The sequence below is a fragment of the Suricata suricatta genome, chromosome 4 (assembly GCF_006229205.1).
Source record: "Suricata suricatta isolate VVHF042 chromosome 4, meerkat_22Aug2017_6uvM2_HiC, whole genome shotgun sequence".
NCBI classification, from domain to species: Eukaryota; Metazoa; Chordata; class Mammalia; order Carnivora; family Herpestidae; genus Suricata; species Suricata suricatta.
The window spans coordinates 3,726,770-3,742,285 of record NC_043703.1 but is presented as its reverse complement, the minus strand read 5'-3'; the positions used below and the strand labels follow the sequence as shown (position 1 = coordinate 3,742,285).

The following is a 15,516-nucleotide window of genomic DNA, read 5'->3' as shown; positions in this document are numbered from 1 at the left end:
TGTTATGGTTCCTGTGGCTCAGGATGGCGCCTCACATCAGTTACGAACACCTTCAGGTTGTCTCACAAAACTGTCCGTGCTCGCCTCGCTTAGTACTGAGCTAGTTCAGAAATAAAATGGGGTCTTTGTTTTTCACCACCTCTAACTTGATGGAGGGACAAATCAACAGAAGAAAATCCACTTGAGGGGCTCCTGGGGGGCTCAGCCGGTTAAGTGTTCAACTTCGGCTCAGGTCAGGATCTCATGGTTTGTGAGTTCGAACCCCACGTCAGGCTCTGTGCTGACAGCTCAGAGCCTGGAGCCTGCTTCGGATTCAGTGTCTCCCTCTCTCTCTGCCCCTTCCACCACCTCTCTCTCTCTCTCTCTCTCTCTCAAAAATAAATAGATATTAAAAAATTTTTTTAAAGAAAATCCATTTGTGATTATACCAGACTTTATTCCATGTTTGAGAAATGTTCTCAGTCTTTATGTGCAGTGACCTGGCCGTCCACTTGCCCCGCCTCCTCCCTGGATGCACCTCCGACACCTGTTTCCAGAAACAGAGTTATTCCACTGAGCAAAGCCGGCTCCTCTAGTGACTACCGCTTACCCTAACTCTTGACTTTTTAGGGCTGAGTTCTGATCCCTGCTGGCCTCGGGTATTGGCTCATTTGCCAACCTTCTCTAAGCTTCCATCTCCCCCAGTGCAGTGTGCATGATGGTAGCATTTCACCAGCTTCCGCGAGTTGTAAACGGGCCCTGTGCCAGGGGCGTAGAGCCGTGTCCGGCCCGGGAGCAGCCCCCGGGTGTCGATACCGTACGAGAAATACACTCCCATGGACCCTTGCCCGCCCAGAGGGCTTCATGTGGGCCGAAGTCCTGCCAATCATCTTTAGAGATTTTTGCTACTATAAAACTTAGTACATTTAAAAATAGTTTGCTAGGCGGGCATCAGGCCAAACTGAGAAAGCACAGGAGAAGGGGGGGCAAATATGGTACATTAGACGTAGTGTCATGACCAGACCATCTGACTTTGTTAGAAATCTGAGTACTTTGAAGTGAAAATACTTTGAAACTTAGCAACCACTACCTCAACCACAGCACCTTTCTCTTCTTTCATTTCACTGTCACTTTGGGGCATTTGCTACAGGGAGCCGCGACAGCTCTCTGACGGGGAAATCAGTCCTGCCTGAACTCAAGGCACCACGGATTTTATAAGTAAATTAGTTTTCTCAACTTTCTGTTTTCCAGCAGGTCTTATTAAAAAACCAGTCTTTTTGACTACTGGGGAAATATCAGAGACACATTTTTCACCATGAGGGTTTTTTTCTTTACAGAGAGAAATATGGAGAGAAAAAAAAATGTCATTCGAAGTCCCTTTTACTTGAGTGGGTCTTAGATGACTTTGAACTCAGCGTGTAGAGGGTTTTCACCCATATAATAACCTTGCAGGAAAAAAGAGCACTTTCCAGGAGGAAGGTCAGAGAGGACGGGGCTGTGTGCCTCCTGTCGGCACACTTGTTTCCTTTGGAAACGTGGCTCCCACGGAGCGCTGAAATCTAGGCCGTGGAAGCCAGCATCTGATGGACTTTAGACCGTGTTGTGGAAAAATGGAAAATTAGAAGCTTCCTAAAACCCATGTTAGAGAATTTTCTGAGATTCATTGTAGCTACACTCCATCCTAAGAGTAAATTATTGGAACTTTCAGTAGGTTCCATCCCCAAATACTGTTTTTGTAAATGAGAAGGGTCATCAATTTTTGGCACATAGGTAGGAAGAAAAGGGGAAAAAAGTAATACTTCCCTGTTTAGAGGATTGTAAACATATACTCACCTAAAACTCGTACGCAGACTCGTCTTAGGGGCTTGTTATTAATGATTATAAAAGTAATTTTTTTTCAAATTTTGAGATGATTCTAAGCTCTTCGGTATTTGGAACCTGTGTGTGGGAGAAGGAAGAGATTATTTCAAGGACCCACAGACCTCAAGGGTCTCCTTTTGTGCCCCCAACATTGCCCCATTCCATCGCCCACCCCCAGTCTACACTTTGTACTTCCCTCACCATTGAGAGTAACCCAGGCAAGGGGAGCCTGCATGCTCAGTGGGCTACGTGTCAAGATCTTGATCTTGGCTCAGGTCACGACTCTGTGATTTGTGGGATCGAGCCCTGCATCAGGTTCTGCACAGAGCGAGAAGCCTGCTTGGGGTTCTCTCTCTCCCTCTCTCTGCCCTTGCCTGTGTCCTGTGTGCATGGGCACGGTCTTTCTCTCATTCAAAATAAATAAATAAAAACTTAAAAAAAAAACCCAGCGAGAAACTAGATTAACACTGCTGAGTAAGTGGTTACTTGGACTTGAAGTAATTTTGAGAAAGTGTGATGTGTTCATTGGTGGTCTTGACCCTTCCTAATTACACAGGCGATCAGTGTTTTATCGGTGACTTTCTGCTCGTTTGCCCTGGGGGATGGTTCCAGTGTATATATACGTTCATACACTCATCTCTCTGACCTACGTTTGGTAGTACATTTTACATATAATTGCCATCTTGAAACACCACGTTTAGATTTTAAGATTTTGGTAAGAGTTTTCATGAAAGATCATGAAACATTTGCTTGAAATCTAGTGGATTGAGGGACAGATGCCTGGGGGGCTCGGTGGGTTAGGTGTCCGACTTTGGCTCTGGTCATGATCTCCTAGTTCATGGGTTCAATCCCCACATCTGGCTTTGTGCTGATGGCTCAGAGCCTGGAGCCTGCTTCAGATACTGTGTGTGTGTCTCTCTGCCCCTCCCCCACTCCTGCTTTGTGTTTCTCTTTCTCAAAAATGAGTAAACATTAAAAAAAAATTTTTTTTTAATCTGGTGGATTGATTTCCATTTGCTGTGTGTCATGATTGAGCTGGGAATGAATTAGGAAAGATTCAGTTTTCCTAATTATAGAAGGCTCTGGACGTACGTACATCATCCTAAAATGTTGTGACCAGCCTATGAAGCATTAAAGGGGCCACTTTTCCGAACAGGGGTGATGCTGTGTTCTGAATTGCTAACGGCACTGAGATTTGTTTGATAGGCTTTTAAAATGAGCCAAAGGTAGCAAACATTTATGGACTAACTCTAAAATATTATTCTTTTATTAGGCATAAAACGTTGGGGTTCTTTTTTGATTTGAGGTGTTGCACTTCTGATTTAAAATATTTGGAACCTTTTAAAAACGTTTTTAAAGTTTATTTTGAAAGTAGGGAAGGGCAGGGAGGAGAGAACCCGAGGCAGGCTCTGAGCTCTCAGTGGGAGCCTGACCCAGGGCTCAGTCCCGACAGAGGGCTTGATCCCACAAACTGTGAGCCCGTGACCTGAGCCAAAATCAAGAGTCAGACACTTAACCAACTGAGCCGCACAGGTGCCCCTGGTTTAAAATATTTGAATTATTGACAATAACTTTTGATGTTTGAATTGGTCAGTGTTAAAAAAAATTTTTTTTAATATTTATTTATTTTTGAGAGAGAGGAGAGACAGAGTGTGAGCAGGGGAGGGGCAGAGAGAGAGGGAGACACAGACTCTGAAGCAGCTCCAGACTCTGAGCTGTCAGCACAGAGCCTGATGTGGGGCTTGAACTCACAAACCCTGAGATCATGGCCTGAGCCAAAGTCAAGGCTTAACCAACTGAGCCACCCAGGTGCCCCTGAATTGGTCAGTGTTTGTAAATTTAAATGAAAATTACTTATTCTTTGCTTTTAAATTATGCTATTAACTTCTTCAGCTTAATTTGTTAATTTTCTATGACTAAATTCATTTCAATAGCTGATTTTTCATAGCACAGAACTATATTTAGCCATATTTATCTCTTCTGTGGCTCTGATCATACCAGAGAAAAAGGGACAAAAGCAACTAAATTCAGCATATGCTCTGACACTGTTTTTTTAAGACAAGCCTCAGTAGATTCCTTTCTTCCAAATCGTTTTTCTCCCTCACTCACGATTAACGTGAGTGATCTTTGATTCACTCAGTGAATGTATTGATTACTGACCTGGATTCTGTGTAGCATTTTAAGGGATTCTGAGGATATTTGGGTGGAAAAGATCCCTGTGCCAAGGATCTAATCCTGAGACTCCCTGCAGGGAAGGCCCAGGAAGGATTGAAACATAGAGACTGTAACACGTGGAGGAAGACAGTTAAAGGCCGAGGGAAGCAAGGCAACACGGAGGGATGGATGCGTTGAGTCTGAGGGATGAGTGGATTTGGGATGTTCCAGTAGGATGCTGCACGTTTGAATGTGTGGCCCACGTGTGACCATTTCTGCGGCGGCAGCAGCTCTGCCCGTGGGCTGTTCCGTGGGGAGCACGTCACTTCTGGGAGAAGGGACAGGGTTCTGATCATAAGCAAAGCTTTCGCATCCTTTCTCACAGTCACGTTAAGTTCATTTTCGAACTTAACGCAGTGCGGACTCACGAAAAATTGCACCCTGGGGCTAAATATGGCCTTGGGTGCCAAGAACCAATGTTTCTAAGGAGCCTGTTTTCGGAACATATCCAGGAACGTTCCCTTTTGTTTATCTAGTGGGAATACTGTCCGATTTATTCTAGGTAAAGAAAATAACCCTTAAGTATATTCTAATATCTAATATCCTCAGTTTTCTAATGCCCCATAATGTCCTCATGACCTTGGTGTCCTAGTGCCCCCACAGTTCTAGCCCCCAAGGTGTTCTGCCCCCCCCCCCCCATGTTTGGGTGTCTCTCTGATGAAGCACGGTCCCCAGACCCGGGAAGGACGGCGCCTGGATGGAAGGACGGGAACCTGTCTGCCCGTCCTGTCCGCGGGGAGCATCTCGGGCCTGAACCCCGCATCCGGGGGTGTCTCTGGCTGCCACGCCCCTTGCCGTGAGCTTGGCCTTACAACTCCGCACCGGTGCTGAACTTGGACTCCTGGCTGTTTGCGTGTGGGCTGCCCCTCCCCCTACGGTTCCCCCCCCCCCCCCCCCCCCCCCCCCCCCCCCCCCCCCCCCCCGGAGCTTAACCACCGCCTGCCTAACAGCCGCCCCTTTCACGTGGACCGTGTAGACACCGCAGAGCTTTCCCAGCTGCTCAGCATCGCTGTCCCGCAGCACTTGGTGACGCTGACGATCCATCATCGCCACTTCCAGCTGTGTGGGCTTCTGATGTTAGTGAGCTTCCATCCCTGTTTTGGAAGGTTTGTATTAATGCCTCCGTCACCTGTGACCTGTGCTCACAGGACGCGTTAGGTGCCGTTTGTCCTGTAACGGCTGCTCCCATGTCCTCTCCCGCTGCGGCCACAGCGCTTTTCCGGCTCATCGATGAATGATTGATCATCACCCCCCCTCCCCCCACGCCAGGGACGGAGCTGCCCGGACCCCATGCTGGCCAGGCCCCCCTCCCCACACCTGTGCCCCACGTGGGCCCCACCCCAATCCCCCTCTCTGAACCCCCTGACCAAGCCCCTCTTGTTCTGTTGTCTCTCCGGCCACCTTCCCGACTCCTGACCTTCCCCGTGTTGTTCACAGATTTCATCTCCACACGTACGTATCCGTGTGTGGCCTGAGTCATTTTGAACCCATCCCCCCGCTCTGGCAGGGACTGACATTTACAAAATGACGGCCCCGTGCCCAGAGTCCGCGAGCGGAGTGCACTCGGTGTGCGGAATTCATCATCTCCACTTACCGGGGGACAGGGAGCGCCGAGCGTGTGGTCCGCAGTGACTCTCTTGACGGCCGTGTTCTCCATTGCCTGGTTTTCCCGATTTCCCCGGAAAGCAGGGTCAGGCCTTCTCACTTGCGGGCCAGCGAGGCCCTCGCCCGGGCTGTGCCCATCACCGCGCACGTCCGGGCCCTTCGGGCCGACTCTGCCCGCCAGCCTCATATCCGTTTCTTCTTTGCAAAGTGCTGTCCATCCCCCGTGTCCTTCTCCACGAAGGCCGGCCATTCTGATCCTGCAGTGTAGACGGAGCGGCGTGGGGGCCTTCACTGGGGAGAACGTGCTGGAGGTGATGAAATTCAGAGGGGGGCTCTGGAGCCAGGAAGATGGCAGACATGGCCTTGGGCCCCTGGGGGCCCCTGGGGGCCCCTGATGCCTGTCACCGCGGTTCCAGGGCAGGGGCCCCTTCGGGGTGGTTCAAGGGCGCGGGCTGAACACAGCAGCGAGGCCCAGCTGTGAAGGGTGCCCAGGGCTGCGGGCGCGGTGCAGTAATAAACCAGGACACTAGAGGGAGAAGGCCCTCGACACCACGGGTGGAACAGAAGTCGGTTCAGCTGTGTTTGCTACGATGGAAACTTCACTTCTCCCTCCTTGTCTTAAATTAAAAAAAAAAAATATGGTGTGAAATCTGAACCGAGTCGAATACAAATGCTTTCTCTGTTTTTAGTACAGACCACGATGGCCTCTACCATCTGTAGCAAAAAAGTGTAGGAACGCGGAGAGACATTCTAAGATCTAAGAGCAGAGTAGACGTCTCACCAAGCTGCACCGTATCATTAAACAGATGGGCTGAACTGACACCACTAATAGGGATCGGAGGTGACAAATAGTAGACACCAGGATTGCTGGGCAGAAAAACAGGCTCCGAAGGAGCTGGTGGAGCACGCAGGAAGGTCGTGTCTATTACAGGAAAGGATTCACCTGGGTCTTCACACATGTTCATTAATGTGGGGCGCCTGGGGGGCTCAGTCGGATAAGCGTCTGGCTTCCGTTCAGTCATGATCTCGAGGTTCATGAGTTCGAGCCCCACATCAGGCTCTGTGCTGCCAGCTCAGAGCTCAGAGCCTGGAGCCTGTTTCAGAGTCTGTGTCTCCCTCTCTCTCTCTGCCCCTCCCCATCTCATACTCTCCCTGTCTCTCAAAAATGAATAAACTTTTAAAATAAACCCCCAAATCAAATAGTCATGAATGTAATTTATCAACTACATTAGAGAAGCAGGAAGGTCATGCGCGCCTCTAGGACAGAGCACCTGGCCTGAAACAGGGACCCAGGGTGCCCTCTCTGTTTGACCTTGGACAGTAACCCCTGGAAGCGTCTTTCTTCATGTGTAAAATGGAGGCAGTGGTTGTGTTTGTTTCGTGGGGATTTGGTGATGTGTAAAGGAAAGAAAGCACATAGAGCGACAGGCACCCGCCTGGTGAGAATGTGATGTCCGCGCTAGCGCTTGGGCGGCCCCAGAGACCCTTGTGTTAACGAACCCGAGTTCCTGCCTAACATTTGCCTGCTTCAGTCATTTCCTCTCTTTGGACTCCCTTTTTTTTTTTTTTTTTTTTTAATTAAGGAGGATCACGCTCCGTATGGGGCTTGAACCCATGACATTGACATTACGTGTGAAGTCCTCTAAGGACGGGGCCAGCCAGGTGCCCCCGGACTCCCTTTTAATGATTAAGCCAGGTCGGAATTTTTTCCTTGAGATGGTTCCTGACACTGTTTGGCCCCGTGAGTGCTCCGCGGGGAGGAGCACGCTTCCGGGATGTTTGTGACCGTCTGCATGCCCGTGCGTCTGGTGGGATGGGCAGAGCAGGCAGGTTAGAGAGGTGTGGTGCTCTAAGGAAGGTGCCTGGCACGCTCGGGAAGATGCCAGTGGGGGTGGTCTGGGAAGAAATTGTGCGCGTTCCCTTTTGGCTGCATTTGCACCGCGGCTCCCAGTAAATCCTCGTCTTGGATTCCTTTTGGCTTCTGTATTGTTGGCTCTGGCAGAGGCTCTGATAAGCAAATGGCTGAGGGCTCTGCACAGGGGACAGGAGGCCTTGAGGGTGAGGAGAGAGGACAGAGCTGGGCATGGCTAACAAAGGAGTGTTTGCCTTTTATTTTTTTAATGATTATTTTTGAGAGAGAGAAGAGAGAGTGAGAGAGAGCGCAGATATGTGCCTGTGCACAGGTGGGGGAGGGGCAGAGAGAGAGTCCCAAGCAGGCTCCATGCCGTCAGCACAGAGCCTGATAAGGGGCTCCATTCCAGAAACTGTGAGACATGACCTGAGCTGAAATCCAGAGCCGGACACTTGGGGCACCTGGGGGGCTCAGTTGGTTGGGAGTCTGACTCTTGATTTCAGCTCAGGTCACGATCTCATGGTTTATGAGTTCGAGTCCAGTGTGGGGTTCTGCACTGACAGTGTGGGGCCTTCTTGGAATTCTCTCTCTCCTTCTCTCTCTGCCCCTTCCCCTTTCTCTTTTTCTCTCTTGAAATAAATAAATTACCTTAAAAAAAAAAGAGAGAGACATGTAACTGACTGAGCCTCCCAGGTGCCCCAGGAATGGCTCTCTTTTCTTTCACCTTGAGGGTAGGAGCGTATTCCCCCCCCAACCCCCGATAAATGCTGGTCTGCTGGAAGTTCATTTCCAGATGCTTCAGCGAAAAATTAAGTTCCATGAAGAGATGATAGGAAAACCTTCAGTGGCATGAAAGCCGTATGTTTGGGATGATGAATTCTTACATGGACTTTAAAAATTAAAGATACTCATTAGGTATCACATACATCATTTGTAAAATAATGTCATGTCTTCTGTCTACATTTGAAAGAAGTATCACTTCAGTGATCTAGAAGTCCATATAACTTAGCTATGCATGAGTAAGAGAAAGCATAAAATGTAAGAAGACACAGCTGTAGGACTATCTTACCGTCTTCTGGTTTCAGAGACTGGCTGCTGAACCTTGTCTTTGTCTCCACCTGCATTAAATCACAGAAAAGAGACAAAGGAAGGAAGGAAGGAAGGAAGAAAGAAAAAAAAAGACCTTGAAAAAGCACCTATTCAATGAATCAAATTAATCATTTAAAAAATTCTTAAGTTGGAAGTCACACTGAAACAAACGAGAAGGGAATTAATTTGGAACCATGAGAGAAATGACACAGAGCCAGTATTGGATTCAGTTCAGTTTAAAATCAGAACAACTTTTATGTTTTACCATCTGCCCCGCCAGGAGCCCTATAAAATTTGAATACTACAGACTTTAGAGATTCCCATGTGAGGACAGCTTTTTTTTTTTTTAAGGTCATTTAAAGAACACAAAACCAGAATAAATAATGTTGGTGTTTGTCCAGGAACTGAGTTAGTAATTAGTGATCACTGAAAAGATAAATGGCATCTGTGATTGAAGGACTCAGGTCTTGCCTTAGAAGGTTTGTCCTGTACAAAACCTCGCAAGATCACAGCAGAAAGTCTTCTACTCCGTGTGCAGGATGAGTCAATGGGGGCCCAGAGAGGGCGAGCACTGGGGGGGGGCGTATTCCTCTCTCCTGAAATGGGGGTGTGGGGGATGGCGGGGGAGCTAGAATGGAAGCCTCCAAGGGTAAACTTCTGGTTTTAGGCAGAACAATTCTTAAACAAAATAGGCAAGAGGCATGGCATGGAAATTGCCTCTGCCTGCGCAGGTTTCCCATTCTGGCTGTGTAGGAAGGTGAGCTAGATAGAAAGCAGATGATATGCGGGGATTAAGTATAGGCTGTGTGTCTTGCCTACACACACACATACGTGTGCATCTTTGTAGAGACTTAAATCAACTGCAGGCTTCATTCGTGGATAAGTTACAATGGTTAAATTTCCCATTCGGTTGATTCTGCTGAGGCCTCCACAGATGCACGTTGAGGCTCACACATCTTAAAGTCCTGTGCCTTATGTGTTGCCTGGTCAAGGACTAAAGAGGAGAGGAATCTTCAAGAAAACAGAAAAAACAAGGATAAGGTGCCAAGGCCAGGAAAAGAAGTGGTGATAAGCTTGAATCAAGGTTTTACTGGAACTGATTATTATACATTTTTTAAAATGTTTATTTATTAGAGAGTGAGAGAGAGAGAGAGAGCAAGTGAGTGAGCATGAGTGGGGGAGGGGCAGGGTGAGAGAGGGACACAGAATCTGAGGCAGGCTCCAGGCTCCAAGCTGTCAGCACAGAGCCTGATGTGAGGCTCAAATGCATGAACCACAAGATCAGGATCTGAGCCAAAGTTGGATGCTTAACTAACTGAGCCACCAGAAGCCCCTGGAGCTGATTGCTATAATAATAAAAGATTCTACATGAGGTGGTGTATTTGGGCAGTGACACTAATGACAAAGCTCTAGTTCATATCTGCACATTCTTGACAGATGAATGCCTTCACTTTTAAGAATTCAAATTCACTGTTTAGTGATTTAATATTTAACGTGCTCCATGCGACTGGTTTAAAATCTCTGATAAGACGTGGTTCTCACCCACCAGGAGTGCACAGAAGACCTACAAGCAGATGAATAAGTAGGGTAGAGCGGTAGACGCTAAGGTCGCGCCTGCCGCACATCCAGCGCCGCTCAGAGGAAGAAGCAGTCGCTGGTGTGAGGCCGTGAGCTTGGGGGGGTGAGAACGGAGGTGGTGGGCGCTGGGTCAGGACAGCTCATTGCCTAATTACGTGCTCACTTCCGCCTTTCAGACCGCGGGCAGTGTCACGCAAGTCATCAGAAGCGAAACCTGTTTCGTGTTCTTGCTTCTCTGTAGACCATGGCTTTCTTGTTGAATGAGACTAGAAACCAAGAAAGGTTAGTTCTTATTTGAATGAGGTCTTGAAAGTCAACCAGGATGCAACATGTGAGCCAGGGTGAGCCCAGGGGATGATTATAAGACAGACTTCGAATCAAGAAATAACATTGCTTCTCTAAAGGTGAGAGAGCATACAGGCCATCAAGGACAGCTTTTTTTTTTTTTTCTTCCCCAGATGAAAGGAACAAGAAGTAACCTTGACTGAAATTCTAAAGCAATTTTCCAGCTTGGAGAGGTAAGAATCATTGTGAACATATGTAAGTGTCAAAAGAGCAATTTGGACACATTGTGTGAGGATGACTACCATTCAATTAGATTTGATGAACATGTGAAAATACTTGTTTCCAGTTTTTTCTAGATATAGCAGGATACATTTCAATGTGTGGGAAAATCTACATAACCTTTCTGGATTTGACATTCTGCCTGAAGAAACATTGAGACTGTGTGAATGAGGGATGCATCCAAATGTGCCCTCATTTCTGGATATGCTTGAGACATTCTAAAATTCATCTTCATTCCTTCCCTCAATTTAATTCCTGACACCCAATTAGCATGCCTGCCAATCATGCTCACGTAAGTTAGCTTTACTGTGTGACTGAACATCCTCAAAACTTAATGTCATGATAGAAGAGGAAGGAACAATTACAAATCTTTCTACGTGGCCAGTGTTTCCCCAATACTAAAATAAGACAAAGACATTCCAAGAAACTGGTGCACAGGTGCCATTGTGAATATAACAAGAAAAGGATTCTTTAGTAAAATACTCATCAACCAAATCCAGAAACATATAAAAAGATGATACAGCATGACTAAGTGGAATTTATCCCAGGAATGCTAGGTTGGTTTAACATGTGAAAATCATTCAATGTAACACATCATATTAATGGAACAGAAGACAAAAACCACTTGATCATCTCGGTAGACCCGGAAAGAAACATATGACAGAATCCAACAATCTTTCAGGATGAAACAGTTAAACTAGGAACAGAAGGGAAAGTTCCTCAATTTGATAAATTGCATCCATGAAAAACCCACACGTTAAATGATATATAATCATGAATGAAAGATTTATTCCTAAGGCCAGGAACAAGACAAGGATGTCTGCTCTCATCCTTCAATTCAGTAATGAACTGAGGGTCCAGCCAGGGCAATTAGGCAAGACAATGAAATAGAGATTGAGATCTGTTGTAAGGTAATATGATCTTGCATATGGAAAGCTCTTGGACCCCCCTGCCCCTACCACACAAATGTAACTAACAAGTGAATTCTGCAGTTTTAAAGAATACAAGATCAGTAAACAAAACTCCTTTGTATTTCTATTAACTAGTTCTGAACAAACCAGTAATGAATTAAAAAAAACAATTCCATTTACAAATAGCATCAAGAAGAATAAAATGCTTAGGAATACATTTAACAAAAGAAATGCAAGATTTGTACATGTGGAGCTATAAAGCATTGTGGAGAGAAATTAAAGAAGTCCTAGATAAATGGAAATGCACTCCATGTTTATGGATTGAAAGACATAATGATGGAAAGATGGTAGTGCTCCCCAAACTGGTCTACAGATTAAATGCAATTCTGGGGCCCATTGGGTGGCTTAGTTGATTAAGCATCCAACTCTGGATTTCAACTCCAGTCCTGATCTCATGGATTGAGATTGAGCCCCATGTCGGGCTCTGTATTAACAATGTGGAGTTTGGTTGGCATTCTCTCTTTCCCTCTCTCTCTGCTCCTCCTTTGCTCACACACACACTCTCTCTCAAAATAATTATTAAAAAATAAAGGCAATTTTTATTAAAATTATAGCTTGTCTTTTTGGGGTCCCTGGGTGGCTTAGTCAGTTAAGTGTCTGACTTTGGCCTAGATCATTATCTGATGGCTTGTGGGTTTGAACCCTGCATTGAGCTCCGTAGTGATGGTGCAGAACTTGCTTGAGGTTCTCTCTCTCTGTCTATTGCTCTTTTTTCTTCTTCCCCTACTAACTCTCTCTGTCTCTGTCTCTGTCTCTCTCTCAAAATAAATAAAATAAAAAATAAAATAAAATAAAATTATAGGTGGTACTTTTTAAATAAACAGACAATCTAAACTTGAAATCAATATGTAAGTGCAAGGAATACACTAGCCAGATCAGTCTTGATGAAGAACCAAATAGGATTGATGCTTCCCAGGTTCAAAATTACCACAGAACTACAGCAATCAAGATGGTATGGCATAAGGCTAGATGTATGGATTAATGTGATAGAATTAAGAGTGTAAATATAAAGCCTTCACTTATCTTTGTGATCTATCAATTTTTGACAAGGTTGGCAAGATCATCCGATGGGGAATTTGTAGGTTTTTCAGCAAATGGGACCAGGACGATTGAAGATCCATACAGAGAAGCAGGAAGTGGGGCTCATACTTCATCCCATACCCAGAAATGAACTTAAACTGGACCATAGACCTACGTGTAAGAGCAGCAACTATAACATTTTTATCAGGAAGCATGGGAGTAAATCTTTTTTTTTAAAAAAGATCGATTGGTGCTCAATCTCATAAACCAGGAGATCATGACCTAAAGGGAAACCAAGAGTTGGAGGCTTAACCAACTGATCCACCTAGGTGCTCCAGTAAATCTTTTAATTTTAACTAAAATTTTTTTAAATGTTTATTTATTTTTGAGAAAGAGAGAGAGCATGAGCAGGGGAGGGGCAGAGAGAGAGGGAGACACAGAATGTGAAGCAGGCTCCAGGCTCTGAGATGGCAGCCCCGAGCCCGACGTGGGGCTCAAACTCATGAACCATGAGATCATGGCTTGAGCTAAAGTTGGATGCTTAAGCGACTGAGCCACCCAGGTGCCTTTTTTTATTTAAATACAGGAAAAATAAAGTTTAATTTCTTTTCTCCCAAGCTTACCAAGGTATAGTTGACAAATGAAATTGTATATATTTAAGGTGTATGGTGGGGATGACTTGATACATTCATACATTGTGGAGTGAGTATCACACTAAGCTCACTACTGTATCCTTCACCTCACAGAGGTATCTTGTCATTACTTATTTATTTTGTTGAGAACACTTAAGACATACTCTTAAGGAATTTCAAGTGTATAGTAGAGTGTTATTGACAATTGTCACCATGCTGGATGTCTGAAACCCAAATCTTGTTCATCATACAACTTAAGATGAGCATCTCCTCATTTTCCCTTCCCCTTGGCAGTCACCAATCTACTTTCTGCTTCTATGGGTTGCAGTTTTTAGATTCACTTAAGAATGAGATCCTACACTACTTGTCTTTCTGTAGCTGGCTTGGGAGTAAACATTTATGACTCTGGATTAGGCAATGAGTTCTTAGATATGACACCACAATCACTAGTGGGAAAAAAAAGGGTAAACGACATCAAATTTATTATGTATGTGGTTGAAAGGATACCTTTAAGAACAATGAAAACAAAACCCACAGGATGGGAGAAAATACTTGAAAGTTATATATCTAAAGAGAGATCCTTTTCCAGAATATATAAAGTACTCTTATAACTCAACAATCAAAAGATAATAACCCAGTTAAAAAATGGGCAAAAAACTCAATTTGGTATTTCTCCAAATAAGATATACGGATGACTTATAAGCACATGAAAAGATGCTTAACATCATTAATGATTATGGAAATGCAAATCGAAACTGCAGTGATATACATTTCATATGCACTAGGGTAGTTAAAAATATCAGACGATCAGACAATATCCTGTTTTTGCAAGGATGTAAGGAAATCGGAAATCTAGTATGCTGCTGATGGCATTTTAAAATGGTGCACACATTTTGGAAAACAGTTTGGTAGCTGTGCAAAATTGTAAATATAGAATTATCATATGTCCCAGAAATTCTACTGCTAGGTATAAAACATGAGAACTTAAGATGTATCTCCACACAAAAACCCCTACATACATATTCATAGCAGCATTATTTATAATAACAAAAGTGAAGATAACCCAACTATCCATCAATTGAAATAGATCAACAAAATGTGATCCATACAATGTAATATTAATTCTACCATAAAGAAGAACAAAGTATTGATCTGTGCTACCAAACGTATGAACCTTGAACACATTATGCTAAGTGAAAGAAGCCAGACCCAAAAGGTCACATATGGTTTGTTTCCATTTATGAAATGTCTAGAATTGGCCAATCTAAAGAGACAGAAAGTAGATGAGTGTTTGCCAGAGGCATTTAGATTATTCTAGGTTTAGTTTCCAGACAACCTGATTTACCATTACCTACCTCCATGCTACAGGGTCTATTGTTACACAAACTAACTACCCGCTTCCCTCTTTCCTGAGCTGACTACAGCTTTCTGCAATCTGATTTCCTTATCCACCTTCCTCTCAGCTCCAATCCATCTCCCTTAGATCCTGATTTAGAATGAGTCACTCTGTCTTCAGTGCTCCCCTACCACTCATAAAGCACTTACTTGGCATCAACAATTGTGCCAAGTTTGACTTTCATGCACACCCTCTTTTCCCCAAGACACTGCAGGTCCCTTAAGGATGGAACCCATGTATTTTTCTCAGTCATCATGTCCAAATTAGCCTCTAGGGAAAAGGTGTTGAATGTAGTAGTCTTTCGATAACTATTATTAACTTGAGTATTTGAAGAGTAACGAGTTCAAACGAGAATTGAATATGTAATAGACATTAATAGAGAAAATCTGTTCCCTTTCTCAATATTTTATGCCCCAGGAACAAAGCCAGTTAGCAGGCATTCAGAACAAAGTGAAATGTTTTGAAGTGACTGCAATCCTCAGTTGTTTTGGGGATTTTCATAGCTTCACTGTTACTGTATGTGCTTTGGGTATTTGAGAAAACAGTGGATAGCACCTATGCCAAATCTTAGCCATTTGCTGACGGGTCAGAGGGTAGTAAGCGACTCGAAATCTATCCTTAGGCCGCTGGTTTGCTTTTTTCCCTTTGTGTGTAAACCAGTCTGAGTGAGTTAAACTGGAGATTCTTCCCTTTGCCCCTAAGGGAACTGTGACATTTTTTAGTGCAGGATCTGAATTCCCCCCAAAGTTGGGATGG

General features: G+C 44.8%; 2 long non-coding RNA genes across 2 annotated transcripts; one reads left to right on the top strand and one right to left on the bottom strand.

The window, feature by feature from the left end:
* Positions 1–443: 443 nt before the first annotated feature.
* On the bottom strand, positions 444–4,862 carry LOC115289318. The gene is made up of 3 exons (XR_003907557.1): positions 4,767–4,862; positions 1,813–1,917; positions 444–526 (listed from the first exon to the last, which is right to left on the bottom strand). It is a non-coding gene; the product is annotated as an uncharacterized LOC115289318 (long non-coding RNA).
* Positions 4,863–5,009: 147 nt separating this feature from the next.
* On the top strand, positions 5,010–6,313 carry LOC115289316. Its single transcript, XR_003907555.1, has 2 exons — positions 5,010–5,159; positions 5,491–6,313. It is a non-coding gene; the product is annotated as an uncharacterized LOC115289316 (long non-coding RNA).
* The last annotated feature ends 9,203 nt before the right edge of the window (positions 6,314–15,516 follow it).